This window comes from Leiobunum rupestre, chromosome 11 (genome assembly GCF_980474605.1).
Source record: "Leiobunum rupestre chromosome 11, qqLeiRupe1.1.hap1, whole genome shotgun sequence".
Lineage (NCBI taxonomy): Eukaryota > Metazoa > Arthropoda > Arachnida > Opiliones > Sclerosomatidae > Leiobunum > Leiobunum rupestre.
The window spans coordinates 43,070,372-43,081,966 of record NC_143394.1 but is presented as its reverse complement, the minus strand read 5'-3'; the positions used below and the strand labels follow the sequence as shown (position 1 = coordinate 43,081,966).

Sequence of the window (11,595 nt, the reverse complement as noted above, 5' to 3'; positions counted from 1 at the left end):
AGCTCCTAAAGGGGATAGACGAGCACACAGCAGTCCAAGTAACCCGGCACAGCTGGCACCGGAGATCCCGGTGTGGTTCCAAAAGGCCGGGAAACAGGACCGCCGTGCCCGCATATGGAGGCCCGCCGCCCCACAGCAGGCTACCCAATCCGCCGAGGCGGCCAGTTTGCACGGACCCTCTCCGTTAGCCGGCACAGTATCCAGCCCAAACCTGACCGAAGTCGGAGGTGGAGATAGGACCATTTGATTAGAGTTAATATCTCCCAGTGCGCCACCGCCCTTATGGGTTACAAGAGCCGGACCCCGACTCCCCGGTAAAGCCAGGGAGTACAGAACGGGAGATGAAAAGAGGGTTTTTTTTTGGTTCTGCTGCAATGAGCTACACTTCAGCAGGCGCCTCTGCAAAATACGGGACACGTCGACTATTTAACGTCACCTATTATCAGCGGCCATGCGGGTTTTGTTGAGAAATTCAAATTAAGCATGGACCATTGTTACATAAATCGACTTTCAAAAGTCAAAAGAAAAAAAATTGTAATTATTTTAACAGATCGTAAAATTATTTTATATCATTTTATACAATTTATTTTTCTATTTTACTGAATGCGTTTAATAAGGTCATGTTTGAAGGCTTAAGGTTTGAAATATTATACAAAATTATATTTACGTTGATTTAGTACTATGATTTAAGTTATATTGTATCCTAAAAATGATACGCTTTACTCTAGAAACTAGGAACATTGCCAGTCGTAAGATAATTTAAATATTTACAATTACGATCTACATTATCTAATGAAAAACGGCAGCAGCCACCTCCTCCATAAACAACAAAGCCACAAAAATTAGGTAGATGGCGCAAAAAGCCGTATCTTGTCCCGTATTTTGCCAACCTTTCCACCCACTCTCAACCCACCCCACCTCGATTTTCTAGCTTCTTGGTTGAGAACCCTAAAAGATCTGGCAAAACGACTCCCGTTCTGTACTTCCTGGTAAAGCCACCAGTTATTGCACACTCTAACCCATTTAGGGCCTACTCGATCAAACGTTATTACAAAAACTCGAAAAAATTCGAGTATCTATTCAAAGCCAAGGCTTAACTTTTCGAGTACTCGAAACGTCTTTTTCAGCTGAGGCCCTACTCGCGAGTTTTCAAATTAATCGAGGTGAGGGCTTTCAAGTTTATTTGGAAAAAAAAGGTCACGCCTAAAGTTAGCTGATTGGTTGAGTATAAACATAGGCTGTACCTGATTGTATAATACTTCAAGTATGTAGGAGCGCATTGTACAAAACGAAAACGATACTAAAATTGAAACGCATTCCATGGAGGAAAGACAAAGGGGTCAACGCCCTCTATTTCTTAAAAAAAAAGCTGGTAGCATTGCAAAAATACTTCTACCCGCAAGATGAATAGATGACGTTAGTTCTTTTTCGTCTGCTCTTCCAATTTACAGCCGATTTGAATTACATTTAATAAAATTTATTTCAGTCTAGAGATTTACTCAAATACTCAAAACCAAGCCTAATTACTTAAGTACTCACAATATAAGCATAGCTACTCGAGAACTCGATAAGTACTCGAAACTGGTTTTTGACTTTAGCCTCAATACTAGAAAACTCGATAAAATTTCGATACTCGAAACTTAAAAATTTTGATATATTCGACTCGAATATCAAACATGGATAAAATTTATGGTTCCGAATTGACAATCTTGCCTAAGATAGAGACCTCTAGTGGCGGCGCTTTGCGTTCTCCCAAAGGTAAATATTATCCAATTAAAAGTTTTTCTCATAGCGTTATGCATGTTTTAGTAAAGTTTTAACAATGAGTTATTCTAATTAAAAATTGTTAATAAATAGGGAAAACTAGTTCAACGGCTTCAGAAATGTTCGGAAAACGAACCATTATCATTTTTAAGTAAGTGAATAAACAATTTCCATCTAATAAATTCCATGAAAATAGGGTGAGTTGGCGATGTTACTTAAGCCTCGACGGAGTAGGCGGTAATTTTCAAAGCAGACAGCAGGACGCAAAAATAAAATTTTGACGTTCTGCTATCTGCTTAACCCGCGTTTTTCAAACAAAATAGACGGTTCACCCAAGGCTTCCACTTGTCAGTCTGGTGAAATTTCAAATATTTCTGGGTATGTTTAAATAAAATTGGTTTTATAATTAATTGGGTCACTTTTGAGAGTACTTCAAGATTATGTTAACCCAAAGGACCATGGACAAATCATAAGTGGCATGACCAAACTATTAAAAGATTTTCCGCTCTCCTTTTCAGAAAGTGATATTAATTTGTGCTTAACCCACGTTATTTAAACAAAATGGACAGTTCCTCCAAGGCTTCCACAAGTCAGTCTGGTCACTCTGGTGAAATTTCAAATATTTCTGGGTAAGTAAAATACCTGCAGGAGCTATTATTACATTTAGCCAAAATGTAAATGCTGGGTCACTGTATTTTTTTTATTTCAAAGACATGGTTACCGGTTAGTATTACTTAAAGCCCTTTATATTTTTAGATTTAGAAATAAATTGAAAATATCTGGTGGAAAATCTTGTTGCGTCCCTGGTTGTACAAACAGTTCAAGGAAAACTACCCACACTAGCTTTCATACTTTCCCAAAAGATAAGAAACTATGTAAATTATGGGTAACTCGTATCAACCGTCAAGGCTAATATGGGAAGTATAGCTTGTGGACTCCATCACTATCAACTTCAAGTAGAATTTGTGGAGCTCACTTCAACCTATATGGAATTAAAACACGTTTGGATAAAGTTCCTAAATATTTTCCCTGGAAAATATACTCGGATGAGCCACCATTGAACACCCCCACAAAACATATATCCAAAAAAAAGAGCGGACCAAAAAGTAAAGATTTCTTTGGCTATACTTCACATACTAATAAATATTCATTTGGTTTTAGGAAATTTGTTTGATTCTGGTTTAAACCAAAGTCCAGATATAGTAGACAACCTCCACCCTACGGAGCTTGACTTTTCAATGGGGGCTGAAGTAACAGTTGAACTTCCTATAAAAAAAATGAAGAAAAAAAAAGATAGTAAAGATGTTTCTATTGGTGAAAATACCTCTTCAGTGAGTGATTGCGATCATTTAAAAGGTAGTGTACATCAAGGGGCACGAGGCAATGGTCAGGGCCTCCGAGTGTGTTATGTTATATCGTTACTTGAGAGCTGAGATCAACTAAATTGGTAAAAACTAGGGGCGTGCAAATATTTTTTTTGGAGACCAAATCAAATATCAAATATTTTTTTTCAAGATCATCAAATACCAAATCAAATATTTGAAAAGTCAAATAATTTGGTCAAATAGTATTTGGTTAAAAATATTTGATCAAATACCATACCGTATTCAAATATCAAATACTAATTTGGTTTTCAAATACTGTCAAATAATTTAACTATTTGGTTCTCAAATAGTGTCAAATAATTTATCTATTTGGTTGTCAAATAATATGCATATTTGGTTTGCAAATTACTAAATTATTGAAGGGAAAAATTGAACGGAAACTTTTTAAAGGTTAAAAATAGTAAACAAAACACTAGTAATTTAACAAGAGTAAAAACTTAATACTAAGTACTAATCAGTCTAACTATTTATAAGTATTAAGCGGCAATTAAGTTTAAAAGAAATATAATTTTAAGTGGTTTCTTACCATTAGTGGAACTTGTTAAAGTTGAAAGTTTAATCCGTCTTAATCTTGAACTTTATAAAATTAAGTCTACTTTTTAAATGAAACCATTTAAACCAGCATTATTAATGCGGGTTTGGAGGTTTAACATAAATAAATTTAAATAATTAATAAATCTAACTAGTAACTAAATAGTATTATAGTAGTAAAGAGACCTCAGACCAAGTTTCTTTTACACTATTCCAGCTTATATTGATTCTTGCTTTAAGTTTTAGCTTAATTTTCGCTTTCATTTTTCCATTTTCAATTTTTGCCAATGGCAAAAGCGCGCCAGCTTTAAAATATTTGGCGGGAAAACCCAGACAACTTCTAGCTGTTAATTGATTATTTGAGAAATTAATAAAATATTTGAAATCAACAAATACTATTTGAAGACCCCAAATTATTTGATTTTGGAACTATTTGACCAAATACCAAACTATTTGATATGATTAAATACATTTTATCGTTTAATTTCAAATATCAAATTATTTGGTCAAGAATTCAAATATTTGACAAATAGTTTTAAGCACTTTGATTTGGCAAACTGGTTATTTGATTTGGTATTTGGTCCAAATAATTTGGTAGTACCTAATATTTGGCACACCCCTAGTAAAAACAACCAAGATTTATTTTTGTTGTTCATTAAATTTATAAATTTTACACTAAAATAAGGTAGAATTTATTTCATTTCAATTACAAATGAAATATTTATTCTAAACTAAAAACGTTGGAGGATCAATTAAATTAATTACTCCTCCTTGTATAAACTTTGGGGGCAATCCCCCCCCCCCCCCCCATCAACTGCTCCTCCTGGATCTTATGCCTTTGAAATGTAAATGGCGGGTACATAATTTTATTCTGTTTTAGATCATAACTACTCATATACAGAATCAGAACGAACTGGTGATTTAATCAAATCAGTTTTGGAAAATAACTTATTAATTGAGACATTACTAGAAGAACTGAAAATTTGTAAACAGAAAAATGAGGACTTAGAAAAAAATATTACAGAATTAGAAACAAATATTACAGAATTAGAAACTGCACTCCATGAAAAGAGTTGTAAAGTTATACAGATGGACTTACAAAACCAATTGGAATGTGCTAAGAAAACACCTGAGTTTAAAATTGAAGCTATTTTGGGAAATGAAAGTGCCCTAAATTTTTACAAGGGTTTTGACAGCAAGGAGAGATTCTTGGCATTTTACGAGTTTGCCTTTGAAGGCTATGAAGAAGCTTGGACAAGAGTGACTAAGTTGGACAAGTCAAGAAAAACTGATAAAAAACAAAAGCCGCTGGTTACTCCTATGAACCAACTATTTCTAGTTTTAAGCAGACTAAGAGTTGGTCTTTTGGAAGCCGACATTGCATACCGAACTGGAGTTTCAGAGGCTACAATAAGCAATATTTGGTCTTTCTGGATAGATTTTCTCTTCAATCGGATTATTAAACTTCCTATTTGGCCCAGTCGAAATACAGTTAACAAACACATGCCCAATTCTTTCAAAAATGTTTATCCAACAACCAGAATTATCTTCGATTGTTCTGAAATTTTTATTGAAACTCCATCAGATTTCAGAGTGCAGAGTCAAACTTACTCAACATACAAGTCTCATAATACAGCGAAGGGCCTTATAGGTATTGCACCCAATGGTTGGATTTCTTTTGTTTCTGACTTGGCACCTGGAAGGCTTTCGGATAAAGTAATCACCGTACAAAGTGGTGTGATTCGTATGCTGGAAAAAGGGGATTCCGTAATGGCAGATCGTGGGTTTTTAATTAAAGAAGAGTTAAATGAGAGAGGAATAACTTTAAATATTCCATTATTTCTGCATAGAAAAAAACAATTAAGTGTAGAAGAAGAAAACATGACTAGAGAAATTGCAAGTGTAAGAATACACGTAGAGCGTGCAATACGATAAATCAAAACCTTTCGGATTTTAAAATATACATTCCCTAACTCTATGAGTGGTAAAATGAACAAAATATGGAAAATTTGTTGTTATTTATGCAATTTCTCTCGTGATCCCTTGCTAGATAGATAAATGTTAAAAATAAAAATCATACAATTTCTTTAAAGTTATATTTAAAAAAAAAACATTGAAATGTTGCACAGATAAATATTTTTTTTTATTCAAAAGACTGCGGTAAAGGAACTTTAGTACATTTTATTTTACTGAATTGCTCAAATAAAGTCTATGTAGACTTTTGTAGAGTGTACTGGATATAACAAATATGTAAATATAGTAAGAACTGGTTATAATAAATATGTAAATATAGTAAGAACTGGTTATAAGAAATATGTAAATAGAGTAGGAACTGGATATAAGAAATATGTAAATATAGTAGGAACTGGTTATAATAAACATGTAAATATAGTAGGAACTGGTTATAATAAACATGTAAATATAGTAGGAACTGGTTATAATAAACATGTAAATATAGTAGGAACTGGTTATAATAAACATGTAAATATAGTAGGAACTGGTTATAATAAACATGTAAATATAGTAAGAACTGGTTATAATAAATATGTAAATAGAGTAGGAACTGGTTATAATAAACATGTAAATATAGTAAGAACTGGTTATAAGAAATATGTAAATAGAGTAGGAACTGGATATAAGAAATATGTAAATATAGTAGGAACTGGTTATAATAAACATGTAAATATAGTAGGAACTGGTTATAATAAACATGTAAATATAGTAGGAACTGGTTATAATAAACATGTAAATATAGTAGGAACTGGTTATAATAAACATGTAAATATAGTAAGAACTGGTTATAATAAATATGTAAATAGAGTAGGAACTGGTTATAATAAACATGTAAATATAGTAAGAACTGGTTATAAGAAATATGTAAATAGAGTAGGAACTGGATATAAGAAATATGTAAATATAGTAGGAACTGGTTATAATAAACATGTAAATATAGTAGGAACTGGTTATAATAAACATGTAAATATAGTAGGAACTGGTTATAATAAACATGTAAATATAGTAGGAACTGGTTATAATAAACATGTAAATATAGTAGGAACTGGTTATAATAAACATGTAAATATAGTAAGAACTGGTTATAATAAATATGTAAATAGAGTAGGAACTGGTTATAATAAACATGTAAATATAGTAGGAACTGGTTATAATAAACATGTAAATATAGTAGGAACTGGTTATAATAAACATGTAAATATAGTAGGAACTGGTTATAATAAACATGTAAATATAGTAGGAACTGGTTATAATAAACATGTAAATATAGTAAGAACTGGTTATAATAAATATGTAAATAGAGTAGGAACTGGATATAAGAAATATGTAAATATAGTAGGAACTGGTTATAATAAACATGTAAATATAGTAGGAACTGGTTATAATAAACATGTAAATATAGTAGGAACTGGTTATAATAAACATGTAAATATAGTAGGAACTGGTTATAATAAACATGTAAATATAGTAAGAACTGGTTATAATAAATATGTAAATAGAGTAGGAACTGGATATAAGAAATATGTAAATATAGTAGGAACTGGTTATAATAAACATGTAAATATAGTAGGAACTGGTTATAATAAACATGTAAATATAGTAGGAACTGGTTATAATAAATATGTAAATATAGTAGGAACTGATTATAATAAATATGTAAATATAGTAGGAACTGGTTATAATATGTAAATAAAGTAGGAACTGGTTATAATAATCATGTAAATATAGTAGGAACTGGTTATAATAAATATGTAAATATAGTAAGAACTGGATATAACAAATATGTAAATATAGTAGGAACTGGTTATAGTAAATATGTAAATATAGTAGGAACTGGTTATAATAAAAATAATTTTTAGCTAGGCACTACCATCAGCCAGCGACCTTAAATGCAGGATTGGCAAGTTTTAAACAAAATGTTTAAAACAAGTGTTTAAAACACGTTTAAAACAAATATTTTAAACAAACACCAATTTGTTTTAAACGTTTTAAACTATCTGTATTAAACATGTTTTTTATAAGGTAAATTTTCATTGCTTTTTGTAAGATTTTGGTTAATTAATATTAGGGAAAAGGTAGAAAAACCATTCCAAGGCTCTAAGAAAGGTAAATTGTATTGATAACGGGTAGTTTGATTTTAAGATTCTCTGAAAAGAACTACTGAAACGGCTCGATATGATTTTATAAATTTCCTACCAGTGCAAAAATCCTACGAACGCACTGAATTTTGTCTTTTTGTTTAAATAGAATGTATATAGCTGCCAATAAACATCTATTTGGGACACTACCTATGCACGAGATAAAAGTAGGGTTGCTGTTTAGTCGGGTTGTGCCGGGTTTTAAGTAACACGAAACACGGCCGGTGTGGACAGATCGGGTTAAAACCGACTAGGCGGCACTCCTAAATAAAAATCAAGGGATTTCGGTCCCCTTTCTCAATTTTTTAGAAATTTTATGACGTGATGGAAGTTTTAAGATTATAGAGGTATCTAAGTTCTTATTTTTTATAACATTGTTTATTTGTGATGATTTATGACTACAGACGTGCACATTTCAATAAACCAAATATAAAAACAATGTGTGGATAACTAGCTATTTTCCCTTTTCTTAGTACTATCCGACCGAAAATTCCAGGATGATAGCTATATTAAAAACCCTACTACAGGTTAGGTAGTATTTGCATGGGCATCGAAAACTCTAAGGCCGTCAATGGTTGGTCAACAACGCTTAGCTCGTTTAAATAAGCGTGTACTCTTTGGTTCTTCTCACTGTGAGTTAATTTATAATACCATAAGTAGCATAATTACCCTAAGTGTGCCAATAGGAGCCTTTCCCGCAGAAAATCTTCAATTTGAGCCTGTTCTAAACAGACGAAAGAAACGTAGGACTCACGAATTCCGTTCAAGTACCCTATATGGTATTTTTAATGCACGCGCCGCAGACGCTGCTTCGCAAACACATGACGAAATTTACGTAATTTACGTCACCTTCGTTAAACAAGGTATCATTGAAAAATTCATCTTATTGACACACTGAGGGTATTTATGCCACTTATGATAATACGTTTAATGATACGTAATATTTATTTAAATGAGTTTTCTCGTGATTCTGATACATAAGTATAATGAATAGTTTAAAACGTGTTTTAAACATAGTTTTTATTGTTTATTATTTGTTTTTTATTGTTTGATTTAAAAACAGTTAAAAACAATGAATCTTGTTTAAAACAATAAAAAACATTGTTTTTGTTTTTTTTGAAAAAAACAAGGATTTTGCCAACCCTGCTTAAATGCCATTACAGGTGTTTGGGTTATATATAGTGTGGACTAGTTATAGTAAATAATAATTGTATAAATTGGACCAGTAACAATAAATAAATGTGTGTGGTAGATTATTCATATGAGATTAAATTTTTAAATCATTTGATATATAACTAGTTTAAAAGGTATCACAGTGTGGTTTAAAATGTATTTTTCTAATTTATATAATGATTAAAATAAAACTCTGTTAATTTTGGTTGACAGTTGTTTGCCCATAACTCTGGTTCAAATTCTATTCTTTCTAAAATATAACCTTCACCAATGAAAACAAAGAAATCGCACCATTTAAGCTGAGTAATTGCAAGTTGCCCCTGCATTTGAAAAAAAAAAATTGTGAGATCTTTTTAAAATAAATTTTCCATCTTGTTTTTTTAAATAATCAGGTTTGAGTTTTTCAAAACATTCCTCAAGAGTAAATTTCAAATCTCTGCCCTTTGCCAAAGTCTTTATTTCTAAAAGACCCCATTCTTGGATACTTGTATCGTATACTAGACGGTCAGGGCTAGCTCCCAGAAAAGGTAGTTCTGGATTTACGCAAAATCCTACTGGGTAGACATGTTTCACAGCATTCTGAATCTCAAGGTACTGAGCCACAGCTTCATTTTCACAACTTAGTCCATCCTTCATAAACTTAGTTGCTACAGTTTTCTCACTCTTCAATCTTTTAACAAAGCCTTCATTCACTTCCTTTCTCCTTTGAATGATCTCCTTGAACTGTGAAGCTGTTATCCTTAATTTTCTTTCAGCTTTCCACTCAAGGCATTCTGATTGGATTCTTGTTCTCTCTTCTAAGGCCCAAGCTTCTTCCATAGTTAAAATTAATATCACAGGTAGTTTGGTTTTAAAACTTTCATCCAATTTAAGATCGCATAATTTAACTGGCAAATTTGGAGGTATTATATTTTCTAAACAGCTTTGAACTATATTTTCAGAATCTTCTATTCTTATTGCAGAATTTGAAGTTGGCATTACTGGTTGAAAATTGCAATCTGATAATAAATCTTTAAAAAAACTTGATTTTGAAAGATTATTTGATGTTTCGTAGAGATTTATTAAAGCTGATTGTGAAACAATAGTATTTGATAGTTGAAATTTTAAGTTGACCTTATCAGCTGGTGTCAGGTGTGGGACACCCCATCCACGCTCTTTTTCAATACAGGAAACATCATTAATTAGATAGGTGTTACCCATCCTAACATTATCAATCAAAAACCATAGTACAGCAACAATATGCTTACATCTACCCCCATTTCCAGCTACACATTCACAGTTGCGAACTAAAATTTTTCCAAGATAGTTTAATTTGATAAATACTTTGTATTTTTTTTTAAGTAAATGATGCTTCTACATCAGCTTTAATTGATATTAAAGACTCTCCATAATGTAACAAAACATTTCCTGCCTTATTACTTTTATACATTTGATACCCCGATTTATTATGTTTTTCCGCTTTAGTTTACCTTTGATAAAAATTAATATCTCTTTCTGAAAAGGAGAGTGGAAAATCTCTTAAGAGTTTTGTCCATGGTCCTTTGGGTTGACAATTTATGTCGTAATCTTGAATTACTCTCAAAGGAGACCCAATTAACCTAGATATAAAATATATCAGTATATTAATTATAAAACAAATTTTATTTAAACATACCCAGAAATATTTGAAATTTCACCAGACTGACAAGTGGAAGCCTTGGGTGAACTGTCCATTTTGTTTGAAAAACGCGGGTTAAGCAGACAGCAGAACGTCAAAATTTTATTTTTGCGTCCTGCTGTCTGCTTTGAAAATTACCGCCTACTCCGTCGAGGCTTAAGTAACATCGCCAACTCACCCTATTTTCATGGAATTTATTAGATGAAAATTGTTTATTCACTTACTTAAAAATGATAATGGTTCGTTTTCCGAACATTTCTGAAGCCGTTGAACTAGTTTTCCCTAATTATTAACAATTTTTAATTAGTATAACTCATTGTTAAAACTTTACTAAAACATGCATAACGCTATGAGAAAAACTTTTAATTGGATAATATTTACCTTTGGGAGAACGCAAAGCGCCGCCACTAGAGGTCTCTATCTTAGGCAAGATTGTCAATTGTGACAACTTGAAAAATTGATTTATGGTTTAAATATTAAAATATATATTTTTTGGTTAAATGTATAGTTTTGAAATCTACTTAGGACAGAATTTTAAATTTTCTCAAAATTGGGCTTCTATTCCCGATAAAATTCTAAATAAATGATATTACCCCAAATTCAAAAGTTCTACATCAACCCATGCACAAAGTTTATCTTGAGCATTCCTAAGAAATTACTTATTTATTTTAAAACAACATGCAACACTCAAAATATATTTTACTATTTCAGCCAGAGAAGTTTCAAGATGAAATTGAAAATCAAAAGCAGGATCATGTTATGGCCTTTGTTTGTTTTAATGGCAATGAAGTTAAAGATGCTGCCATTCTAGGCCTCGGGAACATTGTACATGTTCAAGGAAATTTGGATTTGGAAAACATCCTGCATTTGCTAGTCGACTACTATTATTCGTTGGGAATCGATTATCCAAATCAATATGTCCAGGCCATGGGGC

At 31.9% G+C, this 11,595-nt stretch overlaps 1 pseudogene; it reads left to right on the top strand.

The window, feature by feature from the left end:
* The first annotated feature begins 4,979 nt into the window (after positions 1 to 4,979).
* LOC149922915 (uncharacterized) lies at positions 4,980 to 5,738 on the top strand (annotated as a pseudogene).
* Positions 5,739 to 11,595: the final 5,857 nt, after the last annotated feature.